Consider the following 24,568-nt stretch of genomic DNA (forward strand, 5'->3'; position numbering starts at 1 on the left):
GTAATTAGGGACCTGGAGACCCAAGTTGATAGCAATCTCTCATTTGACAACCACGTAGCCAAAGTGGTTAGAAAAACATTTTATATAGCCCACCTAATCATGAAGGGATTCACATCTAGATCAGGGGAGGTCATCATGCCTCTTTACTCATCCCTCATCAGGCCCATAATTGAGTACAATGCCCCTTTTGGGATGTACCTTACTAGACACCTGCAGCAACTGGAAAGACCCCAAAAGTACCTCACCAAGAGGATCAAAGGGCTCAAACAGATGCCATATGCTGCCCGGTTAAAGAAACTCCAGCTCTACTCAGTGGCATACCGCCTGTTCAGAGGCGATCTGTGCCTGATGTATAAAGCTATGCCCAACTCGGAATTAATGGACATGCTGCACCTCAGAAAATCCAAATCCCATTGAGCTATGTGCTCGAGGGACTTGAACCTCAGCACTGAAATAAATAGGACATGCTGGAGGGACAGATTCATAACTCAGTGGCTCCCTTCACTCTGGAATAAAATCCCAGTCCAGGTTAGGCAGAGTCCCTCATTGACTCTCTTCAAGAGGAATCTTGATGAGTGGATGGGAGATCGTAGGTTTACCCCGGTTATCACTTCTGTGTCACTGTTAGACAGAGGCACAGTATACTAACCTCGAAAAAGGGCATAGCAAAATAAATTTAAAATGGGTGGCGAAAGCCAAACACATTCTGGCTAGGCTTATAAATGCCCTAGGGCAGATAGCCTAGTATGAACCTATGAACCTATAAAAGGGACTGTCTGTAAAGGAGAGAAAGAAAGAGAAGGGAAAATAAGATAAGCTATTTTAATATTAGCTGAGGAAAAAAAGAAGCTTCAAGGTAGAAGTCAAAGACAGGAGTAACTAACAACAGACGAGAAGAGTGTAAGAAAAATCTCATCTGTATCTTGAAGAAGTAGTGCAGTCAACTAGCACTTGGCAAGGAGACCGCCAAACAAACAACAGTGTGAAGTAATGAATAATACTGCTTGCAAACACTGTAACTATGGTCCATAGCTGCAGCTGTATGTGGTTCTAGAAGCAAGAAGCACTTACTGGTGCTGTCAGGTGTGAGAACACAGCAGGGTGCCATGTTTTCGCAAATCCAGGCTACAGAGGAGTAAAATGTCGTGACACTTGGCAAAGGTAAAATTCTCAAGCAAAGTGGCTAGCCAAATGACAAAACAGGAAAATAAGAGTGGAATGGGAACAAACATAAATACAGGAAAGGAGAAATAAAGAAAACAATATGGTTTGAGTGGCTAGAATAGGATGATAGGATGGGGTGTGGAATTAAAAAAGAAGGGGGATCAGGTGAAAGGGATGATAAAGCAGGAATAGCTTTAATGGCAAAATAAATGGGCAGGTTATGATGTCAGGAAGAATGAGGTGCAAATGTCAAAGCCTACAATAAGGGTAAGAAAGTTAAGTCTGGCTTGGAGGCTTTTTGGAAGGATAGGGGGTGAAGTATGCTGTAAACAAAGACTGATGCTGCAGATATGAGAACTAATAAAACGGTTTATTTATTTTGAACAGTTAAGTGAGCTGAACTAAAAGGTCCCATCGTCAGTGTAATTTCTTTACTAATTTAAAGAAAGAAGACAGTAACATGAATGTCACTATTCAGTGGATATATAAAATATCACATAAGGAAATATAAAATAGAAATACATATTGTCTAAATTGAAATCTTCCATACCAGGCATTACACATTAACCCCAGATAACAGAATGTGTGCTAATAAAGACTACAAGGTTGAATAAGATGAGTAATTCTGTTATCAGGCACTGAGATCAGTATTCAGAGCTTATAACATTCTGATGATTTTGTACTGATCTTGTCATTAGGAAGTTCAAGATATTCCCTGAACCATACACTTAAAATTGCCCTTGATATTTATAAATACCTTAGAAAACTCTAAAATTGTCAGTAAGGTTGCAGTCCTTATATTTGAATGGATGGATTTCCAAATATGAAAGCCAAAAATTAAAAGCATTCTTTGCTCTGAGGAAAGAAAAGTGAAAAGAGATATTCCAATAGAGCTGAGAAGACGCAGACTTAAGAATACAGGGGAGGACTGTATCTGCATCAGGTAAAGCAGAGAAGGGAAACAGACTTTTTTGAGAAAGATGAAGCTAGAGGAGAATACTAGGAGTAGCAATGAGGTATTAGGTAATGGCCTAATAGTTAATGACAGGAAAACATGGGCAGAGGAGGCACAGAACAGAGTATGGGGTAAGGAAGATGAGAAGGGAGGAAAGAACTGGTGAAACGAGAAAGAGCAAAATAATTCAGTGGAGACATTCTAGCAAATAGGAAGGCAAGGGAGAACAGCTTAGGAGCATAACAAGGCAGGAAGTACCGACAGATGCAATTAGGACAGCAAGAGAGTTATAGCCAGGAAGTCAGTGAAAGAGATAAAAGAGAATCAGGAAAGGAAAGGACTGGACAGTCAGTGAGAGAGTTCAGGAATAGTGGGAAGTCTAAGAGAAATACAAACAGAGGCATGTACCAACTCCTTCGCACAACGCTTTCTGGAATTCATAAATTCCAATGCCCTGGATCAACTTATACACACCCCCAACAGGGGCAATAATATCCTAGACCTAGTCATTACCAACATGAGTGACTGATGTTCCACTCGTGAAGTCAACTACTCGGTCAGATCCGACCATAAGCTAATCAACAATAACTCCAAACCATCCAGTAAAGCGAAATGCGAAGACACAGCTCCGTGAATTACTCAGTTTATTAAATTCCAAAAGTGAATTAATCCAGCATTAATGCCTTTTACCAACAATATCACAAAACAAATAGCGTTTTCGTCAGGTTAAGCGACTTCATCAGATGACCAGTACATATTCAATTCTCCTTTTTATAATAAAATCTCATTACTCAATTGATCAATTAGTTAATTAATCAATTAAAACAAGTTCTTTCCCTCCCTTTCCAATGGGTTTTAGCAACAAAAGAATATATATATGCAACATTAAAAGTGCACATCTATTTAAATTATCCATTCATAAAACAAAATTCAAAAATTCCTACTATGATTTTAAAAAAATATATTAAATATTTCTTACATAACATGAATAGATTGTTAAAAATCCTTTCATAAATAAATAAATAAGTTAATAATTAATTTAACATTTTATTCCTATAAAAACTCTGTTTAAAAATGTTGTTAATCATTTAAAAAATATTGCTGATCATTTAAAATGTGCATATCTTTAAAACATGGACTCAACACAGTATTAAAAGGAACAAATACATGAAAAATATATACATATAAAAAACTCATATATAATACGTATATATAGTGACGTCTGGTGGTGGGAAGCCTTAAATCCATCTTCTACCTATAATTAAGCTGCTCTTAACCTAAGCAGTGGCAGTATAGATATTTTATCATTTAATCCTGGAAATTTATCCGAATTCAAAGTCAACTGCCACCACAACTCTCTATATTCCACTCTATCTTCCCAAGGTCCACCCCTGATGTCTTTTTTAACTTGTTCAATTATTAAAAATTTGTATTTGTATTCCCTACATATTTTACTGTGTTTGTAAAGTGCGTTGCTCTCTTTGCCAGTGGAAATATCGTACATATGTTTGTAAATCCTTCTTTGGAGAGCTCTCTCTGTCTTACCTATGTAGAAGGAATTACAAACTCCACAAACAGCTAAATATATTATACCTTTAGTCTCACAGTTAAAATAATCAGGACTATATATCCATTTATTTCTACTCTCAATATAAAGTCGTTCCTTATTTATAACATGACAACACTGGCTACAACGTCCACACTTGTATGTGCCTTTTTTATTTTTGTTTTTATTTTTACTATGTCCATGTTTGGTTTCTAAAATATTGCCTAAACTACGGGAATTCTTGTATATAACCTTCCTAGGAATTTTATCCAAACCATCAATATCTGTTAAACATGTAAATCTATCCCACTCCCTAAAAAATATTTTTCTGATTCCATTATTCAGCCCATTATATTCCAGGATCAGGGCCCGTGTGAAATCCTCACCATTTTTAGAATTTTCATAACTAAAGCCTGAAACTTCTTCTCTTTCATCCCTTACTTCTTCTATCACCTTGTTACAATATATAGGAGCAAATCTATCTTTTCGTCCTATCTCAACTTCTTTCCTGATCCCTTTGAAGAATGCCACAGGATAACCTCTTTCTTTAAACATACTTTCCAGTAGATCACATTCTTTCTTAAAATCAATGTCTGCACTAGTCATCCTGCTCCCTCTGACAAACTGTCCTTTGACTATATTTTTTTTACAGTGTTTAGGATGAGCACTTTGGTAGTGCAGATAGGAATTGCAAAAGGTATCCTTCCTATGTATTTTAGTCTCAAACTTACTACCCTCTTTATACATTTCCAAATATATCATTTTATTTTCAGATATTTTGTGGGTAAATTTTAAAAAACATGTAGTACTATTTATATATTTTATGAACTCATCTAGTTTTTCTAGCCCTGCTGTCCAAAAAATTACAATATCATCCAGGAATCTTTTATAAAGAATCCAACATGATTTGTATTCAGAATCTATTATGTATTTCTCCTCCCATTTTGCCAGCACGAGGTTAGCATAGGAGGGGGCACAAGCTGCCCCCATAGCAACTCCCTTAATCTGTTGGAAGAACTCACCTTTGAAATAAATGCAATTATATTTCAATACTAAGTCAATAAGCCATAAACTGGCCAGTTTATCTTTGTGTGTCATTCTCCCATATTCGAATACTATTTCCTCTAACATTTCTTTACCTTCCAAGTAGGGGATGGAGGAAAATAAATCAACAACATCAATGGTGATGAATAAAACATTGTCCTGCCACTTACATTTATTAAGACATTTTAACAGGTCCCATGAATCTTTTAATATACTTATTTTGTTGGTCCATATAGGTTTTAATTTTGAGTCAACATATTTAGCTGTTTGGGTCTTTGATCCTTCAGCTGACACTATTGGACGGAGTGGGGGATCCTCTTTATTTTTATGTATTTTTGGGATCCCAAAGACCGTAGGTATCCTAGGTTTATCAACTTTTAAATATTTATAACTATTGTGATCTATAAGTTCTTCCTGGAACATATCATAAAGATCCAGATCAATCTTGTTATAGGATATGTTAATCTTATTTATAGATGCAGTTACATATATATCCTTTTACCATAACAGGGAATACATCTTACTATCATATAACATATTATCCATAATTACAATGCCTCCCCCTTTATCTGGTTTCATGACCCTTATGTCAGTATTGTGTTTCATATCATACAACAATTCTCTCTCTTGTTTGGTAATATTCTCTTCCCATTTGAAACTATTACCATGTTTCCTAATTTCACCCTCCAAAACTTTCTCCAGATTTTTTAACTGTGGGTGAAGTGGGGGGGTTATAAATACTTTTTCTTTTCAACCCATCCCTAGGGCCAACATGATAATTAGGAAGAGTAATACTAACATTCACTTTCCTCAGGAACAATTTTATATCAAGTATACTTTTAGTAACATCCCCTTTACTATAAGGAATAAATTTTAAACCTTTAGAAAGTAAGGTAAAATGTTCCCTTTTAATTGTAACCGTACTAAAATTGTAAATGGAAAAATTGTCCCATGTATGGCATTGTCCTTCAGTTACTATATGTTCCACATTGACATTACCAATACCAGTGTCAGGATGGGTTGGGAGGGTATTTAAAATCTCCCCCTCCCCCTTCTCCCTCCATTCCTCTGAAAATTTGTGTATTGTGGGGCCTGCCTATTTAATAATCTTTCAGACCTCCTTAAGAGGGGAAAGGCTTGATCATATTCCCTATCATAGTCAGGATATAATTCATCCCTATTATCCAGTGCCTCCAAATTAGGCTCCATGTCAAGGTTCACAGTTCTATCCTGATAATGATTATTGTAACTGTTTTGATAACTAAATCCCTGAGGTTTAGGGTAACAAGTCTGGTTTTCATATTCTTTCAAGTCCCTTTGTAATTTTTTCATTTTTCTATTAATAATATCATTGCATTTTTGATCAATATCTTTTCTTAAGTCATAATACTTTTTTCTTTCATCCTGTATTCCAAAAATTAAGTCATTATGAATGTACTGGTCCAACATCTCTATATCTTTGTGCATGCCTTCCTGAACTCTACCATTTTCTTTGATAATTAACCTAAGCACATCAAGACCACATTTGTTAAAAACTGTTAAAAACTTTAATGTTGCATATATATATATATTCTTTTGTTGCTAAAACCCATTGGAAAGGGAGGGAAAGAACTTGTTTTAGTTGATTAATTAACTAATTGATCAATTGAGTAATGAGATTTTATTATAAAAAGGAGAGTTGAATATGTACTGGTCATCTGATGAAGTCGCTTAACCTGACGAAAACGCTATTTGTTTTGTGATATTGTTGGTAAAAGGCGTTAATGCTGGATTAATTCACTTTTGGAATTTAATAAACTGAGTAATTCACGGAGCTGTGTCTTCGCATTTCGTTTTACTGGATGGTTTGGAGTTATTAGTGGCTTTTGGCGTTTCATAAGCTAATCATCCTAGATATCCACATCCTGCCCCCACCCCCCATTAAGGAAACCACGGTAAAAAATGTCTCCAAAGCCAACTTCATGCTTCTTAAGACAGAAGTGGTGAACTTAATGACACCCATTTAGATGGACGATACAGTTACAACTGCTGAATCCTACACAAATGCACTCTATAAGTACTTACAGGAGTGCATGGATCATGCTATCCCAAACAGAACCAAAATGATATTCTCCAAAAAAGGAAGCCAATCTGGTGGTCCCCTGCCATAAACAAACTCTACAACAGAAGGAAGAAACTGTTGCAAAAGAGAGTAAAATCCCATGAGTGGAGGAGTCCCTGGTCAGCCTTAGTAAGAAGCTGAGATCCCTTATAAGATCCTCCAAAGCTAACTATGAAAACAAAATTGCCACTGATTCTAGGGACATCCACAAAGCATTCTATAGCTATGTCAAGAATCTCAGTGGCAATACCCAGCTCTGCTCTGAGTTACAGCACAACAACACAAAAATTACAGAACCAACTGATAATGCCAACATCCTGGCAGATAGGTTCAATGCTAACCTTACCCCCCTCTCACCCCCTAAAGGGCCCATATCTATATAGGAAGAATGCAGAGTCCCTGTAATCACAATTATGCAGGTAAAAGCTGCACTCTCTAAAGCCAAAAACACAGCATCCATGGGACAGGACAACATCCCAGGCTGCATTTTACACGAACTTCAGAACGAACTGGCTCCCCACCTAAGCATCATGTTCAATCATAGCCTCACATCAGGCTTTCTGCCCACTGAATGGTGCACAGCAACAGTTGTCCCACTCCTCAAAGGGGGAGCCACCACTGATACCGAGAACTATCGCCCTATTAACCTGACGAGTCTGGTCTGTAAGACCATGGAACGTATCGTCATGGAACTCATAAACAAAGACATTGGTAACCTCCAAACTCTGGACCCCACTCAGTTCGGGTTTGTAAAAGGCAGCTCATGTCTCCTGAACCTGATTGATGTCTTTGAGGCAGTCACCAAAACCATAGAAGAAGGTAAGGTGGTTCACACAGCCTATCGTGACCTCACTAAGGCCTTCGACACCATCACCCATTCTGGAATTATAGCTAAACTCACTAAACTAGGTATAAATCCCTACGTCACAAGATGGGTTGCCAACTGGCTCACTGACAGAACCCACACTGTAAAAGTTTCAGACTCCAAATCTGACTTCAAACCAGTGACAAGTGGAGTACCACAGTTTTCAGTCCTGGGACCTCTCCTGTTTTGTATCTACTTCTCTGAAGTACAGGCTAACACAGAAGGCCTTTGGCTAATGAAGTTCACAGATGACTGCAAACTATGAGCCACAGTTGAGTCCACAAATGATGTGGACATCCTACAGAAGGGCCTCACTGATACAGATGCCTGGTGTCAGAGTCATGGCCTCAAGCTCAATGCCAAAAAGTGCATTGTCATCCCCTTTGGTAAAAACTCTGTACCCATGAACTACCACATAGGCAGCAGTCTACTTAATGCCGAATGTGTGGTAAGAGACCTTGGGACCCAGATGGACAGTAGTCTCTCCTTTGATAATCACATCACCACAGTAGTCAGGAAATTCTTCTATGTGGTACACCTCATCACAAAAGGGTTCTCATCTAGGAAAAAAGAGGTCATTGTTTCCCTCTACTAGACACTCATTAGACCCCATTATAGAGTACAACGCCCCTTTTGGAATGTACCTCACAAGACATCTGCAGCAGCTGGAAAGGCCACAGAAGTACCTCACAAAGAGGAATACTGGCCTCAAACAGATGCCCTAAACTGACTGTCTCAAAAAACTCCAGCTTTACTCCATAGCATATCACCTACTCTGGGGTGATCGCAGCCTAACATATAAAGCTATGTCAAACCCAGAGCTGTTGGACATGCTGCACATAAAGAAATCCCATTCTCTCCGAGCTACACACTCTAGGGCTTGTCACCACAATAAACAGGACTTGCTGGAGGGATAGATTCCTGTCCCAGAGACTTCCCATACTCTGGAACAAGCTGCCCATCTATGTCAAGCAAAGTTCCTCATTAGCACTCTTCAAGAAAAATCTTGATGAGTGGATGGGAAATAGGAAATACACCCCGGGGATCACTTCTTTGTTTCTGCTCAACATGGGCACAGGAAAATAACTTTCTTGGGTGGCATAAACCAGGAAACCTTGTTGGCTAGGCTTACTTAGGCCCTTGGGCCAAAAGCCTAGTACCTACCTATGAACCTATGCTGAATGTGAAGCTCAGACAAAGACAGTGGATTCAGTCAGCAATAAAATCAGGTAGTGAGTAAAAGAGAAAGATGATACCTTGTAATGGTAGAGTGAGGATGTTATAGGACATCTCAGGGTGAGGCAGTGATCCTCTATAAATAATATTTATAAATTCACATAATTCTGCCAAGGCAAGAGTGGAGGAAGCAGTTGGAAGAACTAGAGAGTTAACTGACAAATTAAAGGAAATGAAAAAAAAATTGTCAATCTCCGATATTTTACGATTGCCCAAAAGCAGGAGGGCATAGAATTAAAGGTTAGTAGAGTTTAATAGTTGGCAGATAAAATGAGGTTGTATACTTATATCAATATATATTAAAGGACCAGCATTTAAATGTACCCATCTTATTAAGTGGGGCAAACACTTTTTTCACCCCTTTTGCCCAGTGCAGGCTCTCTCTACCTGCACTGTCTGCGTTGTTATCATTTGCTGTTTTCTGTGCAATCTGGCATGCTTCATTCTTATTCGAGCTGCTTAATAATCTCCTATTTACTACTTGTTTTGACTCCATCGCATCAAACTCTCTACGGTTTTTTTTTTTGGTTTTATTATCCTTGCTGCCTGCTTACCACTGCTGTCCTGCAAGTAACTGGACCGTTGGTTCCTGGTGGAAAGATTGCTGGTCATGAGACACCATCATCTAAGCAGAATTTAAGTCTTTTTTAAATATTTTTTTTTATTGCCTTAAACCTTTTCCTAGGTGTTTGCGGGTGTAAATATACACCGTTCTATTATGGTTGTTAATCTACATGTATTTTATTGTATTATGTATTACGTATTGGAGCTTTTGTTCTTGCGCCACCACTGAAAATGAGCTTTTGCTGAGTCAAGTAATCCTGGTTGACAAATGTAAAATAAAATTAAATAAATAAATCCTTTACTGTGTCTTCTTCAAGGCCACACGCATCCACATACCCCATGAAGGCTTCCCTGCAGTTAGTTTGGCGAGGACCAAGCACACATTCTATTATTACATGCAGGACACCTTTACTCCAATAGGTGGAAGCAGTGCAGCAAGGTGGGCCCCCCCCCCCCCGGTTTGTAAAACACCATTAGCCACCCACTCCCATCCTTCATCACCTGGCTTCTTCAGTGACTGAGATACTAATCTAACACAGATTAACTCGGTCATAGCCAGGTAATCTAACGTGGATTAAGTCAGTCATAGGCAGGGATTTATACTACTATGTCATGGAGTCAGGCAGCAAACAGTCTATAATGAATCCTTAATCAGCAACAGGTAAAACATCAAAAACTGATGCCTATGGACCACAGTCTTTGTGCCAGTTAGTTTGTGACCTAAATGCATCATTCCGTATAGACTTCTCCTCAGAATTTATACACAATAACAATTTACAGAAAGCTGTTATAGCTCCCTGTAGCTTCATTATTGAGTGTTTTCTCTCCAGATGCTGACACCTTTGGTACTATCAAAACTACCCATCACTTAACCCACCCACTCCAGGGGTTCTACTAGTTTTATAGTTTTTTAGACATATCTTACTTCAAAACAAACAAATCATCAGGTCCAACACATCGTCCTGGCCTCTTTGATTCCTTCTTAGAGATCCTATAATTGGAGACCTCAGTTATTCAATCTGTCTCCAAATATCCCACTGTAATATCTTCTGATACTACAACAAACCATATTCTATTCTGGATCACACAGCTCCTAAAACATGAAGACTTCTGCCAACTGTTACAAAGAAAAAAATGACAGAGTTACTTACTGAGAAGGATAAAAGCATACAAAATCAAATTCCAATCTGTTACTAGGTAGTTACTAAGAGTGTGGTCAAGACCGCCACCTAGGAGCATATTCCAGTTTCTCAAGTGCCCTAGAATACCATCTGGTTTACTGAATTGCTCAGTCATGCAGTAGACAAATGTAAGTTAAGGGAATCAAACTGTGGATTACAGGAAGCAGCCTGGTAACAGCTCACAACCTTAATCCTCAGCACATTGCCAGATTTACTATGATGTGATAATATATGCAGCCCAATGCCTAGACTTCATAATTTAATTGCAGTTAGAGTATGGGGAGGCATTGCAGCAGATATTAGCAGATAGCACTGTGTGCAAAATGACTAATGCTTACCTATAAATAATCAGTGACCAACTATGTAGCTGCATTAATCCCAGGGTTGTACTTATGGAAAGTTATGACAGCAAACGCTGAGAGAATTGTGTGTGGAATTAATTAATCATTATTAATAATGATCACATAAAAAGAAAGCTGTTATCTGAAGCAAAGTTAACATTTTAAAATGTCTTAAAGACATCAGTAACAGTGGAATCACCAGAAAAGAAGTAGAAGGTACATATAAAACACACTGCTTTGGCACGTAGGAGAGTAATAACAGAACTAAAATGCAAAAGTCGTCAATGTTGACGCTACTTATAGGGATATTAGTTATAGATGCTAAGCCAAATTTGTTGGATAGCTGCTGGCTGAACAAAACTAACAAGGTAGAAATAAAGCACAAATTCCAAAACTGTGGCTAAAAGTAACATGATGATTATTTTTAAAGAACAGGTATTTTAAAGAGGAGCATAGTTACTATTCTTTTTCAAACAGATGCCAAACTTGTGTTCTTCAAACCCCATGTTAGTCATACTCATTTTGCATAGAGTATTAAGGTATTGACTAAACTACCACTGCTGGAGGAATCATCATAACCCATATGAATTATGTTGTATTAGTACTGAATCCCAATGGAAACGGGAGGTTGGCTGGAGATTATAAATTGTTAATGGCTTTTTGCATGCCTTTTTGGGGTACAGAGTCATAGTTCCTTCACAATGCTATTTTATAATGCTGAAATTGTTTTATCAAGATTATCCTAGAATGTACAGAAAGGGAAATTGAATGTAAGATGGCTTAACAAGTACCAGGATGTAGAAGGGGAAGTAGAAATATGTAACAAATGACAAGCCAACTACAAATTACCACATAATACACATTCTCACCTGTTGGAGAAATCTGATAAACTTTGCACAAGACAGCATGTGGACCATGATGACTAATTTACTGAACAGATGTTTGTAGTTTACACAGGTGTTGATTTGGAGTGGAAGGATGTCTGTGCAGTGAACTTTGTTTCTATCAGGCCAGCACTGAATGACTGAGAAGTTTTATTAAACACTGTATTACAAAAATGCTAGTGTATGATAATGGATCTTTTTTTCATTAGAGTGGAATTTGTAAATATTATGAAAAGAAACAGAATTCATTGTATAACTTCTACTATAGCCATTTGAAATGCCGGGACCTGCTAAAGTGAGTCATAAAACATGGAAACTATATTGTCAAAAAATGGACTTGCATAAACTAAGTGTGAGATGGTCATTTTCCAAATTATTCCCTTTTCTCCAGGTATGGTAGTCTCAAAATTGATATATATAAGTTGGGGGGATGTAGGTGCAGGAGGGGGTGTAGTTGTCCCACTGCAGAAAAAAAAGAAGTTTAGAAAACAGTGGTGTTCGAAATTCTCTTCTCCTGGATTTCCAGTCTATTTTTTTCAGTCTGTTGGTAATCAGTATTACAAGTGCCAACATTTCAGTAGCGAACCAACTTCTACCTATTTCATGCTTCATCTCAAGGCCTGGTACAGACTATATATAGACTGGTATAGAGGCTTGTACAGACTTTGAAGGAAGGAACAAATAAAGTAAAAGGTAAGAATATGGAAACAAGGCTGTCATTCTTATTCAGTTGTTGAATTACTTCTTAGATGACAGTTTCTTAACATAAATTATGTTATGAAGGATGGTGTCTGTATTTGACTTGCTTCTACAACTCTTTACTCAAACTTTTTTTTTTGGTGATTATTTGATATTCCAAGACTTTTTAGTGCGAGTCCCAGAACAACGAGACTGAAAGAGCTATAAAATGGACTTAGATATATCAAGTCTGACGGAGAATGACATTTTTCAGAATGTTTCCTTTTCTTCAAGGTATCAGAGGCATATGGGATATATGCAAATGACCCTTATGAACACCAGGTGTTTCAGCTAATTGGTCATTTGCATATATCCCATGTACCTCTGATTCAAGAGGTTTGAGAGGTTACTCATTGGACGTTCCGGCTTGGCTGGAGTTTTCATTTAGTTTTTACTGATTGTTTTTTCTGCGTGACCTTCTCACTCATTGTTTTAGTTTTCTTCAAGGTATGTATGTATAGAGTTCAGGGAGTATGGTGGCATGCTTTCACATTTGGGGATGCAAGGAACAAATAACAGCTTTAAAGGAGAACAACAAATTTCAGCATTACCTGTTCTTCAGTTTCATATTTATTTCTTCATAATTACATGGCCTGTGTTATCAATTCTTGAAATTAGAACAGGTAGCCCTTTTTTGAGTGTATGCTTATTTAATACAGATTTCTAACACATTTGTTGCATTTAGACATCATGCCTGTTTGTGTACATAGAAGCCCAGTTTTAGTAAGACCTCACTTATAGTCACAAACTGTTTTGTCAAATTCCACATAAAAATGAGGGAATTAACTTTATATTATTTTAATATTTAAAAAGGATTAGGCAGAAAAAAATATCTAGAGCCAACAGGAACCGGATAACCTCATATATGTGATTCATAAAATCAAAAATACGTTACATTAAAAATTACCCACTGACATGCACTGTCTTAAACAAGTGAAAGACAACCTCATCTAATCCAGTTCTGTGGTTGTCACTTCCCACGGTACGTGTTAAAGACAGCCTTTTCACAGCTGTGAAGCATTTTCTTTAGTACTATGCATGGCTGATTAAACAAATCTTTGGCTTTTGACTCTACTAAGAAATAACCAGTGGTCTCTATTATTAAAAGGACATTGACCATTTTAAATTTAAATTGTAAATTTAAAAAAAAAAATCACTATGACGAGGATTCATAGAGATGTGGTTCAGGGGGTGGGGAATGTCTTATGATACATGGTGACAACACTCTGTTGTGCATAACAGACATGAATAACTGAGTGAGTAGGTATATGGCTGTGCTTTAGAGGTATGCAATGAAGTATGGAACTGACCTAAGAGAAACATAAAAATGTAGCTGGTAACATATGAAAGATAAAAATGTAACATTGTTGCATTCCCTTGCACAAGCCTCGTGAGAATGCTTATTATGCTTATAGCACAAAGCACAAATAAGGTACCCAAAGTGACAAGCTGTTACACTGTATGGCAGAACAACATATATCCAGTGTTAAAAACACTCAGCTGGTGCCCTGCTAGCTGAACACCTTACTGGTTCCCAGAAAGGGATAGAAATGAGAGAAGAGGAAAGTAGGAAAATGGGATATCAAACAGAGAAACAAATAGCAGAAGAACAAAGTGAAGGCAGGGGAGAGGGGGGCAGTACACAATATGTTGGGGTAAAAGGAACCAAATTGTATACATGTAGACGAAGGGAAGAGGGGAGTGGTTTAAAGCATGAAGGGTTGAAAAATGAGGAGGATATACAGTGGAGGCACACAAATGCACATGTAACTAGAATGACAAATTGGGTGGGTATACACACACCAGGATAGGAAGACACAGGGTACACAAAGGCAAACAGATGGCAAGTTTATGGTTGGAGATAGGATGGGATTTATAGGGACAGTTATGCCAGCTACTGAACAGCCCAGAGAGATGTTACTGTGCTTCAGTAGATAAAGGTAGATGGTCAAGGTGTCTGGCAATATGAAGTAGGTAATCAATTGCCTCTGCAATCTTTTGCTGGAGGGATATATATTCAGTGACCCAGAGAGTCAATCCCAAGTTAACTGCCACCTCCACCATTCACTCCAGCTTGGCGAACCTGGGACAGGTGATTAGGGTGGGCTACTTGCCAGTGAGGGGCCAGAACCTCCCCTGGTGAAGAATACCTACCCTGAACAGCCACCTTAACAGAAACTTCTACCAGGGCAGGGGTGGGAAGTGTATGAATGCACAATGTAAAACATTGTCATACATTTCTGCTGCTTTCTGTGGCAGGTGGCAGCATTATTCCCTGCTATCTTCATGCTAAAAGACACATATCAACCATGACAAACAGGTGAGAAAGAGAGAGATGCAGACAACAGTTTAAAACGACACCTGTACAAGTATGTGCAATCAGGCTGAAGCCAGGGATGGTGTCCACAACCCATCATACATGCTGTACTAATATGTGCATGTGAATTAAAGCAGTAGCAGATCAGGGGCCCACAGCTTTTCAGTTAATGTATGCTACCATAGATGCGTGCACTGTATGACTACATTTATATGCAGTTCAGCAGAATCATGAAATGGTAGCTACAAACTTACACAAGCATAGCCATACATCCAGCCCCACAAAACACCACATTGCTAAAACAATATAGCTGCCAACAGCAGCACACACAGTACACAGAGGGATCCCACAACAGCCAGCTTGGTACAATCGGGATCTGCCAGAGGAAACAAACTTTATTAGGAGCAAAAAAAAAAAATTAAACAGCAGTATGAAACATAGCAGACATGGAAGACACTAACCATATAGTCTGTGGCATTCCTGCTTTACCTTCCGCGTTTAGAGGTCTTGATGGTAGTGTTGTCACAGCTCGATATACAGGTGCCTGCACTTTTCACCAGTCTAAGGGATGATGATCTCCCTGGTCATTTTGGCCTCTGAGGTTATACCAGCAATCCTCTTTACAGAATGTACATAAGTTTTCAGCAGTTATCCCTTGAACTGGCTGTGCAAGATGTACAACTTGATCTTAGTCTCCTCTGCACTGCAGGCAAGCATTCTTAATGGTGGCACTAGGAATGGCAGCCATAAACACAAATATGTGGTAAACCAAAATGGCAGCCTATGATTCATGTACTATGTGGGAATTCAAATCACAACTCGTGTACCTTAATGCCACTATGCAGTACAATGTATACACACTCAGCATTATGGTGGTAATCTGCAGTGAAACATTGCTCTGCTTTATTTCACTGATGCACCTGGGTCTATACTGGAACATCGAATATTTAACAGTTCGAATCACTAAAGGTCAACCCTTAGTGATCAAAATTTTAAAACATTGAATGTTCTGAAAAAAAAATAAAAACAAAAACAAAAAAACAAAATGGTGTCAGCAGAGGAGCAAGCCCCCCTGCACCCCCACATGGGGGGCTGCATCACCCACACCCCCCACTACTTAAATATACCAATTCCGGGACCGTACTACATTGAAGTAAATGGAAATTTCCCCTTACGAAGATTTCCGTTTACCTCTTCGATGTTCTGCAGTTTCGCTATTCTCGTGTCGACAATGTCAGATTCAACATTGTCGGCTTTCAAGAATTTAATATAGACCCTGCAACGTCTGTGAAACATGTCAAAATAATTAAGAGGACCTAGCCTCATTAACATGTATTTGGAGCAAGCATGTACATATTAGAGATGTCTACTGCTGATGTTTCACATCAGAAGTCAAAACCAGAGCTTGAACAAGGTCATATGGGGCCCTAGGCGGGACACTGGACTGAGCCCCCCCCATCACAAGCTTGTCATATGCCCATCATGCCTCCACAATACCAATATTACACTATATGTCTGTCTCGCTCCAATTGCCATAAAAGCATCAATTTCAACAAATTGTGGATAAATCCATAAATAATTATGGAGCAGTCCAGATTGCACATTGCATGTAACCTGCAAACAGTTTACTATATCAGTGCGATGGCAGCTCACAACAACAAAGCTACATTCCCCCTAAATCCTGCCTTACATATATGGTGTGGGATCAGCCATGGGGACAGCTTTTACAGATGTCCCCCACCTTCAATCCCTGACACTCTATCACCTGTGCCCACCCAGCAGACCCCATCCTAATTGTCTGTGGTACCTACTGACACAAACATATAGCTTTGGGTCTCTGTATGTTACCATGTATAAATATACTGAGGTTCATCTCAGCTCTGCTCTTTCTTGGTTAGCACTGGGATACCTCATTGTCCATACTATGTGTGTGGCTTTTACTGCTTTCCTAGCCCTGAGCAATCCTGTCCTATTCTGTGTTGACAAACCAAGCTACTGTGCCTTATCACTATACCACTTTATTCAAATATCAATGACCTAGAACTATGGTCTCCTCTCTTCTTAGGTGTAACCACACCTTCCAAATGGGATGACTTAGATTAAGTGTACATGTTAGACAAATTCAAACTGTAGAGAATGACATCTAGCTACAGGTGCTCAGCATCCATTGCCAGCACTTGGGTGGGATACAGACTGCCCACCATCCTTTACACCACCACATCTATGACACAATTGTCCATGAAATCACAGCTGTGGATGGCAGGATCTGCACAACACAGCAATTTTGGAAGCAAGTGTACAACATGAAAAGGTGGGCCTCACAAAAGACATATGGCATAGCAGCCGACTGGTGAATGAGAGCCTCCTTCCATTGCTAGCTTAATGGATGAGGAGCCATTCCTATCCTCTCTGCATGGGAATGTTGAGAGTATGGGCATCATATGAGATGGAGTGCATACCAATTATGGGGGTCAAATGTCACATGTCTCACAGGAAGAGAAGCGAGGTTAGTAGCATACCACATTTGATTTATAGCACATCTGCATGGATTGACGTTGGGGACAAACAGTGACCACTGAATATGTTTCTCCAGGTACTTTCATTGTTCAGACTCAGGAAACTGCCAACACAAGGATGTCCATGTTATTTGCCTGGATGTGCCCAGCTGCCCTTTGCATGCAAACCACCACAGAGAATTACTTGTTGTAGGCATGGTTACCATCACTCATTTCTTTTGTTGTGTGTTAACAGGGAAGACCACTACAATGGTGACAGCTGTAAAAGCTGGTCCAGGAAATCTGGCCAAGATAAGTACCTGTATAGGTCTGTCACTGATGCTGATAAATAGATTAAGTCAGTCTTGCTATACAATGACATTACCTGCCTCCCCTCTTGGGTGGTCCTATACACATTGCTGAGGGTGTCAGTGTGGCCTTCTGCAAACTCACACTGCAGGAAGTATAACATGGGGGACATCCCTACGAAGGAATGTTTCCTATTTAATTAAATGCACTGTCACTACAGACCCTGAGTCTGCGACAGTGGAGACCAAGTGCACTATCTCTTATATCACTATATGGCAGCTTGGCATTAGGTCCTAGCCCATCGGTGTCACAGCCTATAAGGGTAAGTCCTGACATCAGTCAACAGAAGTGCAGGGCTAAAACTCAAGCACAGATTGCAGCTATATGCACTTACACTGAGATGACTGGCATGGTGCTTGGCCACAGAGAGGATTTGACCCAGCAGTGCTAATGCCTTCATGAGGTCAATAAGCCTGGAAGCCATGCCATGATAGGTCTCATAAGGACTATGTGGCTCAGTTGGCTAGCTTGGTAATCTCCTTCTGGAGAATAACAAGTCCACCACCGGTGGCCCACCCATGACAGTTGGCTGTAGCCAGAGGTGTGTTCTTAATTGAGGTAGATGCTTAGGGAAGTCATCACAGGGAATGCAGCATGCACCTGCAGCAACCTTATCACTTCATAGTGGGACAGACAAAGAGGCAGCAAAGAATGGGACACAATGTCAGCAATCAACATTCAGGTCATGTTCCATCAGTACTGATACATCAGTGTCCATGGGGCCCTAGAGTTCTGCATTGTGCCACTGTAGTGGCCTCAGTTTATCAAGTAGGAGTACCATTAATCAGTCCATACAGGAGATTGTGTATGACGTTGATGCCATCACTTCACATGACCCCATCTCTGTCTCTGTTACCCACTAACCAACATTCCTAGGCTATATGAACATCCACGTGTCCATGTCTTGTGCAGACGATGATGGGTGTAACCTGCGCCACTATTCCTATCATCTGTGGTGTATGTGGAAATGATTGTTTCACAGTGTGACTTGATCGTGCACTGACTAGCACAGCAATGATATAACAATGCATGCATCAATGTCTTCTGTGTGACACCAAACTGCTGCTGTGTAGTTGTCAAGGTCCAAAGATGTGGGCATTTCCACTTCACCTGGACTGCAATATACTTGGCACAACACTGTGTGAGGGATGGTATGGATGTGGGCTGGTGTCTGTCAGCATCACTGCTAATGGATGTCTTGCTGAATGCTTTGACAGTGTCTGCTGCCTCCTGGGATTGCTGGCTGGGCTACATTCTTCCATGAGATCATATATTATGTAGCAAGTGGAATAGGCATAGATCTTGCAAGCTATTTCAGGGGCAAAATGCTCTCCACCCATACCGCACCACATGCAACAAAGTAGTGGAACCAGGACTTAAGCAGTCCAAACACTTGCTCTACAACATTCATGGTTTGAGCAGAGTTAGTCTTATACTGGTGTTTGGTCACATTTGCAAAGGATGTATCTTGCTTCACCTGCAACACATTGGGAATATTCTAGGTGTGTGTGTGTGTGTGTGTGTGTGTGTGTGTGTGTGTGTGTGTGTGTGTGTGTGTGTGTGTGTGTGTGTGTGTGTGTGTGTGTGTGTGAGAGACAGGTATAAATAATGTGTGTGCAGCTATAGTCATGGGGATTTACCAAGAACATTAATGGAGTATGAGAGAGAGACAGGTGTACATAATGTGAGTACAGTGACAGACATGGGGATTTTCAAGAAACATTCAGGGTGTGTGAGTGAGATGGCTATAGTGTGTGCAACTACAGACAAACCTAAGGGAAAAAGATACACAGACAAAATGTTCATGTGGATTTAACAAGAACTTTAAGGAAATTAGAGAGAGACAGTGAGACAGAAACAGGTGTACATAATGTGTGTGCATCTACAGAAATGTGGATTTACCAGGAACATTCAGGGAGTGTGTGAGAGAAAGAGTCATACATAATGTGTATGCAGACATAGGCATGAGGATTTACCAGGAACAATCAGGATGTGTGTGTGTGTGTGTGTGTGTGTGTGTGTGTGTGTGTGTGTGTGTGTGTGTGTGTGTGTGTGTGTGTATGCATGCACATTCATGTTTGACATTTATACATAATGCATATGCAGCTATAGGTATGGGGATTTAGCAGTATACCTGCACTTGCCTAGTGGGTAGCCCTTTGGTATATCCCTTTGCAGGAAGCTGTGATACAGACAACTTGTATCCTGCAAGTGGGAGTCATAGACACTGCCAGAGTGCTGTGCAGACACATTAGTTAGGAGACCCTGTGCATTGCACAATAGCTGATATTTGATAGCATGGTAGCCCTTCCTATTAATGCAATACAATGACCACAAGTAGGGTCTTTATAGCCACATGTCTGATATCTAAGTCTCCAAATGCTTAGGAGAGACAGACAGTGTCATAAAAGCCACATGTGGCAGCAGTTCTCTCGCCTGTCAGGCTGTGGATACAGATGTACTCATCTACATTTGCCAATGATTCATCAAGGTGTGCCTTGACTTTTCTACAGGTCAATGACTTTGAAATACTCAGAGTAGTTCCTTTTTGTCTCTGGAAGGTTCCAGCAGATAGAATAGTAAGAGCTGAGCATACCTTGGTATCTGCTGGTAAGGAAAGCCACACATTTCTTCAGATCCAGTTTTTGGGCTATAGAGGTCGACCTACATATAATGTTTTGGTTCACTTGGAGACAGTCCTGGAGCTGCTGGTCCCGCATGTGATGTGATGTATTTCTACGTCTATATCCTTTATGGTCATGTCCTCTTTCAGGAGACCAGTAGTGGGGCTAGGATACACGATGTGTTGCTGTACTACCATTGTGGCTAGTTCTCAGTATTACTGCCAGCTTCCATCCTGAAATTTCTGGAGTGCATTAAACATTTATACTTGGATGCAGCTGACTGCACTACTTTCTGCAAGACAACTAAAAATTAAGACCACTTTCAATGCTCCTTATTTGTATCTTATTATGGACAGGACTGCACTCCATCATCTGCATATCATTATATCAGCTTATCTGTATGCCTCTCCTTCCACATCTTTTCACTCATATCCCTAGAGCACTATTGGGTTCTGTGAACTGCTAAGCTGGGTGCACCAGATTTCAGTGCAAGACCATGCAATATATTATAGGTTCATAGGTTGGTACTAGCGTATTGGCCCTATGGCCTATACAAGCCTAGCCATAACAATTCCCTGGCTATTTCTTCCCACTGTTATTATTTTGAAATTTTGATTATGAAAATTGACTATGATACCAGTATGTGAATTGTCATTCATTGAGGTTTCAGTACTATAACGAGTTTACATGCATTCTGTTAAATGCACAGAATATCAACAGATGGTTTTGCTATCACAAATCATTGAGCATATTGATCAGGTGTAGGAGTTACTGAAAGGAGCAAGGTCACATGTTGATTTAGTGAGATGTACATGTGGTAACAGTAAGTGGGGATGAGAGTTTCTGCACAAGTTTTCAAGGAACTCAGCGAATGCAACTGGAATCCCTTAAAATTACTTCCTCTTGAAAATGCAGTATCATACTTTAACACTACTTTCTTATCCATACTTAATAGACATGCTCCTGAGCGTACCATTAGAATGAAGTCCAATATAGCCCCATGGCTCTCAAGAGAAACCAAAAATCTAATTCTCTCCAGAAATAAAGTCTGGACTAAATGGAGATGTTATAGAAATAATCCTGATCTGCTTCACTTCCGCCAGCTTAGAAACCTTACTAAAAAAGCAATAATTGCAGACAAAAAAAACTTCTACTGCAAACTTCAACAGACTCATCATAACAATCCCAAGTACTTCTGGTCCTCAGTAAATAGACTCCTGTCCCCAGGAACAGCTAAAACACCTAGCCCTCTTAACGCGGACCCAGACACCCCCCACCTAACTGCTAATGCTTTCAACTTATTCTTTACTGACACTATTCAATCCCTAACTAGACAAATGAAAACCAAAAACTCATACTCCCCAAATATCCTAGCTGATTTTTCCCCTAACTTTAAACTACGACCTATCTCAACCTCTTTCATCTACAAACTTATCCATAAACTCAAGCCTTGTACCCCCTCTGCTGATAAGCTCCCTTCTCTTTTTCTCCAAAAGGCTGCAAAAGTAATTGCATATCCTATTTCCATTCTCATAAACAGGACAATCCAAGAGGGAACCATCCCAGATATCTGGAAAGTGTCCTACATTATCCCTTTACACAAAGGTGGAAACTCTATCGACTATTCCAACTATAGACCAATTGCACTCCTTTCTCCATTAGCAAAAATTATGGAAAAATGTATACACCAGCAACTTTTACACCATCTCTCCTTACACAACTTAATAGCCAACTGTCAACATGGCTTTAGACCCCATCACAGTACTACCACTGCTCTTTTATCCTTCGTAGACACCATCAATAGGAACCGCAACAATAACCTTCTCTCTTCTGCACTCTTTATTGATCTCTCTAAAGCATTCGACATGGTTAACCACTCTATATTAATCAATATACTCACATCCCTCTCCTTTGACAACCTTGCCATTAAATGGTTTACATCTTGTCTTAGCAATAGACAACAAGCAGTTCTTTGGGGAAACCAAACTTCCTCTCAATTACCTGTAACCATTGGTGTCCCTCAGGGCTCCATTCTCGGACCTCTTCTTTTCACCCTATTCATCAATGACCTACATTTAGCAATTCCTCAAGCAACCGTCATACAATATGCTGATGACTCTACCCTGATTTGCTCAGCATCTTCTTCTTCAGAACTTTTTTCACTTACTCAAAACATCTTCAACACTGTTGAAACATGGTTTTCTAAACGCTACCTTCTTCTTAAAGCCAAAAAAACTAAACTTCTCCTTTTCACCCCCACCTCTCGGTCCCCACCCCTTGATTTCACCATTTCATCAAACAATGCTACTGTCATTTCTCCTGAACCAACAACAAAACTATTAGGAATAACTATTGATAATAATCTCTCTTTTGATCAACACATTAATAACACTATTAAAATAGTAAACAGAAAAATTGGGTCCTTATATAGAATTAAACCCTTCCTAACTGCTTCTACCAGAGCCAAAATTGCCCACTCCCATCTTATGTCTACACTTCTTTATGCTTCTCCTATTTTCACCAACCTTAGGAAAGCCAACCTTAACAAACTGGCTACATCCTATAACAACATTGCCAGATTTGCCACTGGCAACCCTTTCAGAACACATCACTGTGTGAACCTGAAACAACTAGGATGGGTGGAATTTCAAAACCTTTTGCTAATCCCCCAACTCAACATTGCTCATAAATTACTCAACCAGCCCAATAACACCCCTATTCTTTCAAAACGTTTAATCCCTTATAATAATCTCAACTCCCTTCGATCTTCTAAGAAACTCAAGGCCTGCCTTACAAAGTCCAATAACTCAGCCGGTGACTCTCTTTTCTCTAATGCAATTGGAAGGAGCTGGAATCTACTACCCAGTGAAATCACACTAATCACATCTTTACCTCTCTTCAAACAAGAAATTAAGAATTACTTCCAAAGTCATTGGCTCTGCTCCTGTATTAAACCTGACTAATCTTTCTACCTACATCTGTTATCCTCCTCCTCGATTTTCCTCTACTCTCTCAATTTTTTTTATTGCTATTTTCTAACCCTTTTATCCTTTTCCTCTCTTTGGCTTATATCCAGTAGGTCTTTTCTGCTTTTACTGTTCATATTCCTCTCTTAGATTACTTCCATTTATACCCTCTTATATTTATATTGCTCTCTTTCTCTGATATTAACTCCTTTGCTAACCTGTAACTCTCTTTGTACAATGACTTGTTACCCTGTATTTCACGCTGTCATCTCATGCTTCAACATGAATTTTTGATACTTATACAAGTTATCATTTTTATATATTTTCTTAATTTTTTTTTTTTTTTTTTTTTTTTTTTGATTTTGATATTGCTGTTTTTTTACTGTTGATATTTCTTTTTCATTATATGATTTTCTTTTTTGTTGTCTATTCTGTGTGGAGCTTTTCTCCCCGGGCCTCTACTGAAAATGGAAATATATCCAGTTAGACTAGCCCGGTCAACAAATGTAAAATAAAATAAAAATAAAATAAATGGGTTAGGGTTAGAGTAAGGGTGAGGAAAAGGGATAGAGATTTTATGTTGTGTGTTTGAACTGTCTCTCATATGTACTAACCTTAACCCTGCACCTAACCCCAACCCAACACATTGCATTACTAAAAACCCTTTCTCTAACAGCACCACTACTCAGAATGTGACTGAATGTTTGTAGTCTGCTTCCTTTTTAATGTTTTTTTCAGCACTTTTAGTTTCAAGTAAGAGCACAATCAATGTGCAGGCATCCATATAACATAAATATTTATGCACAACATTTCCTAATATATATATATATATATATATATATATATATATATATATATATATATATATGTGTGTGTGTGTGTGTGTGTGTGTGTGTGTGTGTGTATGTGTGTGTGTGTGCGTGTGTACGTTTAGGAATTTATTAACTAGAGGTGAAACACAGGTTCATGTGGACCTTTTTCAGTCTCAGCTTGAGGACACCACCTGGTTAACTGGCTTGCTGAAAGAATCAAACATTGGATTACTGGAAGCAGATCACAGTCTTAATGATAAAATGCAAGTTATCACATCAACACTTCATTTTTTAACACACACAGAAAAATGTTCACTTGCATCATCATATAAACACTTTTTATAAAAAAAGAAAATATAACATGCT

Source organism: Protopterus annectens, chromosome 8.part0 (genome assembly GCF_019279795.1).
Source record: "Protopterus annectens isolate FY-2018-M chromosome 8.part0, PAN1.0, whole genome shotgun sequence".
NCBI classification, from domain to species: Eukaryota; Metazoa; Chordata; order Ceratodontiformes; family Protopteridae; genus Protopterus; species Protopterus annectens.